The sequence below is a fragment of the Misgurnus anguillicaudatus genome, chromosome 20 (genome assembly GCF_027580225.2).
Source record: "Misgurnus anguillicaudatus chromosome 20, ASM2758022v2, whole genome shotgun sequence".
Lineage (NCBI taxonomy): Eukaryota > Metazoa > Chordata > Actinopteri > Cypriniformes > Cobitidae > Misgurnus > Misgurnus anguillicaudatus.
In genome coordinates, this window is record NC_073356.2 from 38238018 (window position 1) to 38250000 (window position 11983).

At 38.5% G+C, this 11983-nt stretch overlaps 1 protein-coding gene across 2 annotated transcripts in view; it reads left to right on the plus strand.

The window, feature by feature from the left end:
• Positions 1 to 3296: 3296 nt before the first annotated feature.
• slc45a4a (solute carrier family 45 member 4a) overlaps positions 3297 to 11983 on the plus strand; it is a 42662-nt gene continuing 33975 nt past the window's right edge. The window contains exons 1-2 of one of the 2 annotated variants that reach the window (XM_055220946.2): positions 3297 to 3467; positions 4140 to 4240. The gene's annotated coding sequence lies outside the window, so the exon portion shown is untranslated. Of the gene's footprint in view, positions 3468 to 4139; positions 4241 to 11126; positions 11432 to 11983 lie in introns of those variants that run through there. The other variant, XM_055220947.2, reaches the window with a different exon arrangement.

The window sequence follows — 11983 nt, forward strand, 5'->3', positions numbered from 1 at the left end:
GATTTTCTTTAGGTTTAGTGAAGGCGCTTCTTGACTTAAACACACTCCAGGGAAAATATGTTCCATTCCTGATTTTTCCTGGACCGGAATCAAAAGCTTTTCTTATCCCAGTGAGAGCATGTGAACAGAATAAATGAATGTTTTGGTTTAATGTATACTCAGGAGATCCATTAACACATCATTCAATCGATTAACTCCATCTGAAGGGTCGCTATGCTGTTTTAGGTGTCTGCTTAATAGTCAAAGTGTGTTTCCCACAACATTCAGTTTTTACATTTTTCTTTCATCTTATGATCATAATAATCAAATAAATCAGAATATCTCTCATCAAACAACTGCAAGATTTGAACAATCATTCAGACAGCAGGATAAGTTATGGTTATATGTTTGATTTAACTGAGAGGCCTCGATTTCATTTCAATGTAATCTTGTGAAACAATTCATTTGATTTATGACTTTTCTTTCCTATAATGAAGCGCAGCGTGGCGTGCTGTGGTTGGTGGAAATCCTTTAATGGTTCTGGCGAGTGTGAAAGTTGAGCAGGAGAAATGGAGAGTTCAGATATGAAGAAACAATAGAGCCGAAACAAACTCGTATCACTGCAGTCGACTCTCAACCTCTCACACTTTATCAACACAATGCTTTCCTGTCCGGCTGGTGTGTAGTCTGCGAACAGGCCGAGATCCCAGCGACCGGACCGGAACGCTCGGGCATGTTTGTGTCGTGCTGTTTGATGACCCGTCTTCCTCCGAGACATTCATCAATGCTGAAACGCTTAAAGAGTGATGAGTGAAAAACATCTCCCACGAGACTTTACTACAACGACCTGACCGTAAAAACAACAAATAAACCTCACCGAGAAAATCAGCCCCAGATTTATGGCCTGACATGTCATGACCTGAGAAAAAAATTACTATCCCATTGAAAACAATGATTAGTAATCTCTTTAATATCTCAGTCAGGTAAATGGAGAGCAAACTGATTTTTTAATCCTGAAAAAAGTTTTTTTTAGATTCCAGTATATGAACTCAATGTTTCCAGATCAGATAATACTTCAGTCGTAACCCACTGTATTAAACTCATTCTTGTGGCTTGTTGGGAAAACTTGCTAGATAATAAAACTGGAAATTATACAGCGCTATTGTGTATTTATATATAATTTGATACTGATAATCAGAGTTTGATTAGTCATCTTCAGTAGATGGTGAACCTGAGCAGGAGGTTTGTTGCTGACTCATATGTTTGTATTGTTTTATTTCAGAGGTCATGGTGGGTTTCAGGCGACAGAATGGCTTGTGACGTGCTCTTCTCAATGCCCCTAAAATGGTGTGAGAAAATCTGCCAGCAATAGACTGAAACAGGAAGTTTTTCATGAGAACTGGTTGTTATTCTTATAGATGTATTATGCCCAACACTTCCAGTCCGTTCTGTCTGCTTCCCTTCTCAGAAGAATATTCCAGCATTGAGAGAGCTGATGGGAAAAGACAGACCATACACTGAAACATACAGTAATAATCACCACAGTCAGTCTGTCTGTCTCTCTCTCTCTCTCTCTCTCTCTCTCTCTCTCTCTCTCTCTCTCTCTCAAAATGCAAACACAAGCAAAATGTGTGTTTGTTGTATCATGTGAATCATGTGCATCACATGTTTTCTGCACATGCGTTGAAACCGTTTATGATCAAAGAGACTCTCGCGTTCACAAAATACACGCAAGACACTCCGTTAACACTACACTATGATTAGGCATGAGATTATACGGGCCCTGTCCCAAATTGCGCACTTCATGTGGACTTTCGGTCTCGTGGCCTTAAATTGCACTTGCTCACTTAGTCTACGAGTCCGTAGGTGTCCCATCTGTCATTTTTACGCTTTGAAGTGTGCTCATAAGCCCCCCTTTGCACCCTTGATGCGATCTCCGGCGAAGCCGGCAACGCAGCAGGCTTCGCACACTTTACCAACCCAGAAGTCCTTGCGAAAGAGCAATCAGACCAATCAGACGACAGAAGGGAGGAGTTCACACTGATGGGCAACTTCTCTTCATATTTCCGGCATGACGATCGAGTCTGTCCCAAAATATGACTCCGGTGCACCCTCTTGTACTTGCGTCAAGGGTCCCTAAGGTCTGCACTACATGATGTCATCAAAGTGTGAACTCTGAGGAGGTCTACAAGTCTGGAGTGTTCCATTTGGGACAGGGCCTATCTGGCAAATGTGGGCGTCTCTTTTATCATAAACCCTTTAGATGGGTCTGCAGCAGGCACTTATTTTGGCATGACACGACACACAGAACACATATTTTGAATAAAAGAACCAAGCACATGACGGGCTACATACATGTTTTGACAAACTTCGCATTGAGCGCCCTCGTAAAAGAAGTCACCAGCTGCCACTGGTAATATTAAACATAGTTGGGTCAAAACAAACCAGTATTGGCTAACTTTTTAACCAAGCAGTGTGTTCTGTTCAATATTTACCCAACATGGGTTAAAAACAACCCAGTTTTTTTTAAGTGCATACATACATACACACACAAATTAGTTATTTATACTTTTTATTTATACATAAAGGGGTATAAGTTGCATTTGCTCTGATCGATGTTTTTCCCATAACAGATCTGTATTTATTTGTATTCCAAAAGTTTAATAATATTTTCAATAAATAATACTTTTATGATGTTTCTTTTCCTCAATGAAGAATGATTGATAATGTTGTTAACAGATTAAATATGTCGGCAACACTTTATTTTACGGTGTCTTTGTTACATATCGTTAGCCTCATAGCATAATTGCCTAAGTCATATTTCAATGTTTTTGGAAAACACGAATAAATACAATATTTAAAATCAGAAATCACATTGTTATGCTAAGGCAAATAGTGTTTTTGGATTCTAAAAAGTGTTGTGCTTGGCTAAAGACATAGGCAGAAAGGCAGGATGATACAGCAGTGGAAGGACAGTAAAAGTAGCCAGATATCACAATTTGGCCAAAATAAGTCTTAGGCAATAATGCTATGAGGCTAACGATATGCTACATTTAATTATTATAGTAATAACAGTTAATTATGCATAATTACATGCAACTAATCCTAAACCAAACCCTAATCCTAACCCCAACCCTATAGTACATATATGTTGGTAATGATTATTACTTAGTACTTAAATGTATAATTACACTGTAACAGTAATAACGTAAAATAAAGTGTTTAATACATTTAAAATAATGACACTTGCCTGTATCTCAGTTCAGTCACTGGCAGGTGTCGTTACCCTTTAACCCGAAGCCCCGCCCTCATATTCAAATGAGCACCATATCGGTCGGCGGAAGCGTCGCGCGTCTCTCGGACAGATCTTCCCTTTAAAGGCGCATTAAGAGCTGCTGAAGAGTCAAACCCGAGCAGAGTAACACCAAAAACAGCGATATTTACACCGATTAAAGCTTTCGCGCCAGCAGCAGCAGTGTGACGTCAGGGTGAGTGTGTTTGTTTCAATGTTACTGCAGCAGCGGCGCGTTTGATGTTCCGCGTAATATGCAGCGCGTCAGCTGGGTTTATTAATGTTGCTGACTTTACCACTGCGGTAAAATGATGAATCAGTTATTGACACACTGTTTCTATGTGTATCCTTTATAAATGCTTTATGTTTCATACTGATGTGCTGTCGTCACTGATGGTTTGGAAGATCTATGTGCGCGCGCGCGTCCTGCTGTTATTCTGCAGGTGTAAATGATGCTGGTCGTTTCTGTTTGATTGACACTCGCTGATCTGATGTCTGCTGTTACTCAATATCAGTCAGCTCCAAATATCGCGATGACCTTCACAAGCCCTCTTTTGCCCTTAGTATGACACAGACGCATCTTGTAGTTGCGTCATGTACCATGGGGATGCTGTGGTATTCCTTTATGTAATGAGTCATGCTGTGTTTATATACATGTAGAAGTATTAAATCTATCGTGTGTGTGTTTGATGAAGCTGTTTGTATGCTGACCTCAGGCTTTACTGCTGTCATTCACAATGCATGTAAATTGATCCTCTGTACTATGCAAAGCAGAAGTGTGTGTGGTTGTGTGAATGCGTAATGGTTTAGCCTAGTGTAGTTTGCTTTGTGAAATGCATCTTAACTTTTGTTTCATTGCTCTCCGCAGGTTCTCGGTCGACTCTGCGTCCGTTCAGGCTCTCGGTGAGGAGACGCGCTGCTGTTCTATGCAGTCCCATTGGATTTTTATGAACCTTTCAAGGTCTTTTGGTGAGTCACCTACGCTGTTATTGTGATCTATAGTCTCTCTGCCTGTTATCACAGATATCATGTTATCCACGCATTGGGCATGTGTTGTGTTTCTCGGTCCTTTATTCAATACATTCTAGTATTTAGATGATACAGATGATGTGATTATAATGGATGCAGCATTTATCAGACACACTTATATTTTATAAAACATCCATAAGATGATTGTTCATGACAGTATGAAGAGAACAATGTTATGTTATGTTTTGCAAAGAGTCAACTTAAAAAAAGCTCTGAAAAGAAGCTATTATCATTGAGTTAATAGTTGACACTTTTAGTCACTTCCCAACACTAGTCATTTAGTTTAGTAATGCACAAATGATTTATTGTGTCCTGTGTGTTTGTGTGATGGTTTATGATGTATCTGCTTGTGTTTGATGCTGTGTATTCATTAGATTTACGTGCTGATGTGTTAATTCACCCTGGGCCATGTGTGTTAGTGAACGCTCCAGATCACACGCGTCATACAGTATAGTCACACAACACCCTGTGTCTTTAAATAAAGTATAGTGTTGGTGAATATTATGTCTTTAATATTGTGTTTTAAACGCAACTCAAGCATTTTATTCGTTTAGGACCGCAACTATCCATGTAGTGATGCATATTATAGCTGTAGCTTATTGTGCATCTCTGGGTTTTAGTTTACAGACGGATACTGAGGGGACATTAGATATTACAATGGATTCAACGAAGCAAATGAATGCAATATGTTCTTCTTGACACGACGGTAAAGGGCAGAAATGCGGGACTGTTGCATAAGATCTTTTTTTAGTAAAGGCCTTTCGCTGCTAAGCACTTTTCCATCCGGGTTCAACTCTTTAAAGCTCCACTGCTTTATCCCTGCACTATTACTGCTCCTTTACAATGAATGAGTCTCTCTCTCTCTTAACATGAGTGTGGTCATAAGGTGCTAACAGTAAAGTCGCTCACAGATGTTCGAGAATCACAAGTTCAGTCATTGAGACTCTGAGAGCCTGCAGGAAGAATCCTCAGCCTTACGTTCAGCTCCGTGTAAGCAGCTTATATTTAAAGTGAACGCGTATCTATTTCACCACAGGACAGATCAGATAGACACAAAGCATTTTTGGGGTTTGTTCGCTGTGTAATATTTCATCAAAGATAATCTGCATTGTGTGTGTCTGACATTTGACACATTTCTGTAAGCGGGATCTCTGACTCACAGGACAAACATTGTTACTCCCTGTTTTTCTGTTGAGCACCTTTAAGTTTTGAGGTTTTGTTTGTTAAGTAGTTTCACAACTCGGGTGAAGAAATCAGGCATGGAAATTTCCAGAGCTTTGGGCGTAATGACAAGTTTAAAGAATTAATGATAATGAAATATGAATTGACCTCTTGACCCTGGTTATCTTGTATCATCATCCTCACTTTTTGAGACATTGTAAAACCAAGCAAGCATACAGTAAAATCTGTATGTTTGTCTGTATGTTTCTGGTTTCTATGTGTAATTGATACAGTAAGTTTCTCTGTTGTGTTGTTGAGTTCCTCCCGCCGTCTCTGTGTTGAAAGTGACTCCAGGTGATTTTAACAACATTGATGAAGGTTGGCAGTCATTCAAGAACAACATTAGCTGAAGGCCCGTCTGAACTTCAGTGTGTTTACTCTGGGGTCCGTCCATCTGTCGGGGTCCGTCACACTTGATCATGATGACTGCTGTAACATTGTTGTACTTTAGATGTTTTTTGTCTTGTGGTACATTGTGTCTCATGTGTCTTTTTTTTGCTGGAGAGGTAATTGTTACTTTTACGACTGAACATATTTTAGCTCTGTTTCAACACTTGGTGATTTTATATTTAAATGACATTCTTCATTTGTTTAGCCTCCGACTGCCATCTTGGATTTTCTCACCACAGTGCATTCTGGGATTGTCTTTGCCATGAATCCTTAAAGATAGCATATGACCAGTTTAAAGGCAACTGCAATGTTAAATAGAGCCCGACCGATTTATCGTTTTGCCGATTTTATCGGCCGATATGAGCATGTCGCAGATATATCTGTATCGGTGTATAAGCCGCAGATATGCGCCGATATGAACGTTTGTTACAGAACACATTAAATGCATTTGAAAGATGTAAGTACTTGTTTGTCCAGCAGAGTGCGCCATACTGGTTGCTAATGGCGACCCAGATCACTCACTGTAGTGACACCATCCAATCCCCCACCCCCTTCACTTCAGTCAGTCAGTCTCTCAGTTCAGGTGGCTGCAGTCACGCAGTGTCTTCTTCACAACATTTTTACACCTGGTATTAAGACGCGCTTTGGTCGATTGGATTATAAATGGACAAGAGAGACGCATTCCCGCTTACATTTGGTGTTTTTAATCCGTCTCTTTGTCGATTTGCGAGTTAAAACGCAAGCGGGAGAAATGACACGTTTAAACTACGCGCAGCCGTGCACTTATATAACACTATATGAGATTACTGCTGCTTGTGTTGTTAGTTAACATGCTAATTTCAGAGCAATTGATTCAATAAGCTCGCGCAACTCTACACCCTTGCTAAATATAAGAGGCGGAGCGAAGACGCTTTAGTTTTATAAAAGTCTAAAGTTTGCACGGAACCCTGGGTTTGTGTTATAAAAACATTGTGCACAAGCACAACATTAAACATAGCGTACATTAGAATGTGCTCCGTCAAGCATTGTCTTCGTAACTGTGAGTGGCTAACTAATTTGTGAAGAACACAACTTACTGTAAAGCTAATATTAATCAATGACTTCATAAGTTTCTCTTTATAACGTTATTCTCGTCAAAACTGCAAATGATGTTTTATGTATTTTGTTCTCTTTGTGTTTTAAAGTTATTTATAATAAGTCAAGTTTACTGTTTAGTGCACTGATATCCAACTAATTTTGGATAATAAAGTTTATTGTTAACTTCTTGCCTATAGTACATATCTTTGTCACATCAATATAAGTGTTGGATCACCACATTTGTGAGGGATCACCACATTTGTGAGTGATCATTGCATTGCATTGTATTTATTCATATACAGTATATTATGTTAAAGTATATAGTGTATTCTATGTACAGTACTTTAGTATAATATACTGTAGTATATATACTGAACTATAATGTACACATAAAGAATATCGGCCGATATATCGTTATCGGTCTTTTTTTACTCCCTAATATCTGTATCGGCATCGGCCCGAAAAAACGCATATCGGTCGGGCTCTAATGTTAAAGGATTACTCTATCCTCGAAATGAAGAAAAATGAATGCACTTACTTAACCATGCCATACAAAGTGGTTTATCTTTCTTTCTTTATCCAAACACAATCAGAGATATATTAAATAATAATCTGCTTTATAAAGTCATTGCTTTTGGTTCAACATTTCAAAGTTTCAGAAAGTGCATCCATCCATTATATACCCGTTGACTTGAATGTCTTCTAAAGCAAAATGATGCGTTTGACACAAAAAAACGATTCATATTGTGAGCTTTTTAGAGATTGTTATAACGCATATGTGATGTAAACACACAATAACAACTCTTGATTCAAATACGCCGCCACATGAGATCTCATTGTTTTTCATGTGTCTCCTGTGTGTTTATCAGCATGATGTCATGAGACAATGAAAACATAAGGTACATGACTAAAACTTCATTTTGGGTGTGTAGTAATCCTTTAAACATGACTGTGGTCATCTGATTACAGCTCTCGGTCTGTACCTGGCCGTCCGGTGATTTTATAGCAGCACATCTCAGCATGTTATGATTGTCATGTGAGACACTGAATGTAATGCGTCTGCAGTCTCATGTTGAGCTCATGTGTTTACTGACGTACGCCTGTGATGGGCAAATAAAGAAACTAGAAGTGCTGGCGTTAGTTTTGCAGATCTAGAGTTCTCATGCAATGTGCATTGTGGTCATATTTCTGATATCAGACCATGAAGATGTTCCTGTGATGTAATCTAACTTTGACTCTTTGATGCTTCTTAATCTCTTAAAGTGATGCTGTTGATCAGTATGTGTTGATTTGTGTGCTGGCAGTCTCTCATCATGAGTTGAAATGGTGCAGTCAGCTCTTGTTTAATATGGACACACCAGCTGTTAGACTGTTATTATGTAATCTGCATTATAAACTATTATGACTTCAGAGTTTATTCACAGGTCTGATACACACCTCTGTGTGTCTGTCTGTGTGTGTGTGTGTGTGTGTGTGTGTGTGTGTGTGTGTGTGTGTGTGTGTGTGTGTGTGTGTGTGTGTGTGTGTGTGTGCGTGCGTGTGTGTGTGTGTGTGTGTGTGTGTGTGCGTGTGTGTGCATGCATGTGTGTGTTTGTAGATGTAGATGAATATTTAATGCGCTGATAGTTCTTATAATTGCACCGAAGATGGCGGATATAAAGGAAGCTTTGTGTTTTCTAAATATCCAGTAAGATCTTTTCTAGAGTGAGTTGACTAATAAACCCACAATATTACATCTGTTCTCAAACCTGTTGAGCTGCCTACATAGACAACAGTTTTAGGCATCATAGACAAACAAAGGCCATGGGTTCGATTCTCAGAGAGCACAAATACTAAAAACATGAATGCACTCTTAGCAATTAGACAAAACGTGTCATGCAAAAAGAATAAAAGTAAATTATCTGGGATTTTATGCTGAATTATAAGACTAAAGTACATGTAACATTTGCAATGTCCCATAATGGATTTCAATAAATGCTGCAAAAACACAAAACAAAGATAAGCAAGATTTCATTCAATATCATAACATAAAGAGTTTAAAAAAGCTCTAACTTAAAATCGTGTGCTGCTATATGGGTGATTCTCACGAAAACTTGGTTTTAAAAATGTCAAGCATGAAAATGTAAAAATTGCTTAAATTTACTTTTTTTCCCACCAGACATTGAAAAACAAAGTCTGGAGTAAATGGGAACATTAATTTAAAAACTTTTACTTATCATTTAACACTTTTTGTAACATAATATAAAAAATGAGTCCTAAAAAATCTCATTACTGCAACAGTCAGAAAACATCAACACTGACATATTTTCAAAATGACATGACAAACCTGAAAGATCATAATTTGGAGATTCTGCACATGCATTTAAAATCAAAGTATTATGCTTCTATTAATTAAATTAACATTTAATAAGCATCTGTTGCGGTAATGATAATCAAAATGTCGTGTAAGCATTCTGACAAGACAATATTTCAAATTAACTGTAAAAAATGATCTTACCTGGTAGCCATCTTGAAGTAACTGGTCCATGTGCTTGGTCACTCAAAATCAAACTTTATTAAAATTCTGTATGTGTGCTTAAACTGTTCTCAAAAAGTGTTGCGGAGGATGAGAACATCAGGCATGGACACATAATTTTCCTAATTTTTCTTCATTATTATTATACATGAATATTCAGTAAATATTTTTTCTGTCATCTAAAGTAGTCTAGCAAAACATCCATTTTTTTTTTTCTTAATATTTTTGTGTTAATTTGATTAAATTACAACATAACGCACGTTCAAACACAGCCGGACACATTGCGGTAATGAGAATTTCAGCAGAAAATGAATTTACAATTATAAATTCTTATGTTGAAATCACACATTGTGCAATTCTGATGCTTTTTAATGTTACTATATTACACATTTTAAAGCTAAAATCATTAGTGCCGTGGTGTTTCAATGGTTTCGTGAGAATCATCCATATATTTTCAATAAAGCATCCCATCAATGTTACTCTTGGGTTCGTCCGGCTTTATGTTTGTCCAGCACTCAGACTTCAGAGACTCATGCCAGAGATCCGTTCCTGCTTTTTACAGATGGGAATTTTCCATGAGGTTTGGTCTGCTGTGGGTGGAGTTGTATGTGGTATTTTTGTTAGTCTTAGTGTGGGAGATCAGAGCTGGTGTTGCCGTTTAAATCAAGGACGATCGGTCAAGGTTTAGTGTTGTTGTCCTGAACAAACCTTCTCCTGCCGGCCACCTCGGTGTTGGCTTATCTGTATTTATGGCTGTGCACAGAAACGCATACCTGTCATCTTGAGTCTGCTATACATTCACGTACTGTCTGTCTACCAAATTATGCAGTATACAACCAGGGCCGATGGTGTTTGATATAGTATCCCACAATGCATTTGGCCTGTGAATGTTTTTGCAAAGTTAAAAATAAAAAATGCAACATGATAAATCAGTTTTGAGCATGCATAGTAAGAGGATATGACAAAAAGTGTAGCACATTACTGTTAGTGTTGCATAGTACTTAAAATAAAAATAGTTGGCAGTGTGCAGTACACTAATATTCAGGTCTAAACATAGCCTGTGATTAGATCATTTTACTGAGACTCGTTACCCAGAATGCATCAGTTTTAAGAGAAGGTCACCACTGTCAGTGAGAGTTTGTGATTTATGAGCAGCAGGTCTCTATGGTTTGGTTTGTGCTTGGTTATGTCAGCATCATTAAGCCAAACTTCGTCTCTGTTTCTATGCGATGTGTTTTGTGTAGGGTGTGTTTGCATATTTAATGCTGAGCTACGAGGTAAATTTGACATGGTGAGAGTAAGAAAAGACTGCAGGGTTTGATGCTGTTTATAAACTCCAAAACGCAATTCAGTCCCCGTGTGCAGACCAACACAACACAACACGACTCGAAACGTCTGCCCAGACTGGGTCAGGTCCAACATCAACACCTCAAACATCTGCTGGGCCGTGTGATGTGATCTCTTCAAAACGTCTGACAGAAACTCTGAACAATGTCCATGTCACCTCCAGAGTCGTGTTGCTTTGGGCCACACCCTTAATTTTGCCCAATCAGGACTTTGTGAGTGTCAGAAGTGGGAGGGGAGAAGATGAAGAAATCTGACTGGTTGTTGATGTGATGAAATGTGTTGTTGTTACTTGTTGTCAGACCTGGCACGGTGAAGTGATTTTTCCAGAGGAACTTTTCAGGTGCACAGCGGTTGGGATAGATGTGTGTAATAGAGACGATGATCTTTATATAGATCTGTCATCTGATATAGATCTCCGTCTTACCAGGAAAACCTCTTCAGGCCATTCTCCACATCGTGTTTGCTGTATTTGTTTGGGATGTTTTTGGTTCGCTGCCCTGCTGGCAACCCGACTTACTGAAGTGTTTGGACTTCATCCTACAGCTGCAGTGCTTTCTGACGGTCATGCTCTTTCTCTATAGGTATTCCTGAGGTTACATGTTTTGCGTTATGAAGATGTTCTGTGTTTAATATGAAGTTATATCAGATTGTGTTAATTTTTTAGCATTATTATGATGATAGATACTCCATAATTGTTGCACACTGGGCCTTATTCAAAACAGAAATGAGTGAAACAAATGTACTGTACACTTTTTAATAAGCAATTTCTCTGTGTAAATTGCATTAAAGTCAGATTTGAGATTGTCTCATGCTGACACAGCGTAAAGCCGCGTGTTATTGCTTCTGTATTTATTGAGCGCTTCATGTTTCTAGTCATCTATATGTCATTGGGATCTCGGCTGATATTTGTGTTACAGTGTTTTTATGTTTGTTAGAAATCTGCTGCCGTTTCCTCTCTTTGCCTAACGCACAGATGAGAGGTGAGAGGAGTTTAAAGTGAATTGTGATCATTCTTGTTAAATATGATCATTGTTAATCATTTGTCTTGGATTAAAACTGCATACTTTATGTGTGGCACTGAGTGTTTAGAGGAAGCGTGTCTCTGCACGTGCAGGGAACTGATGACGCAGCGC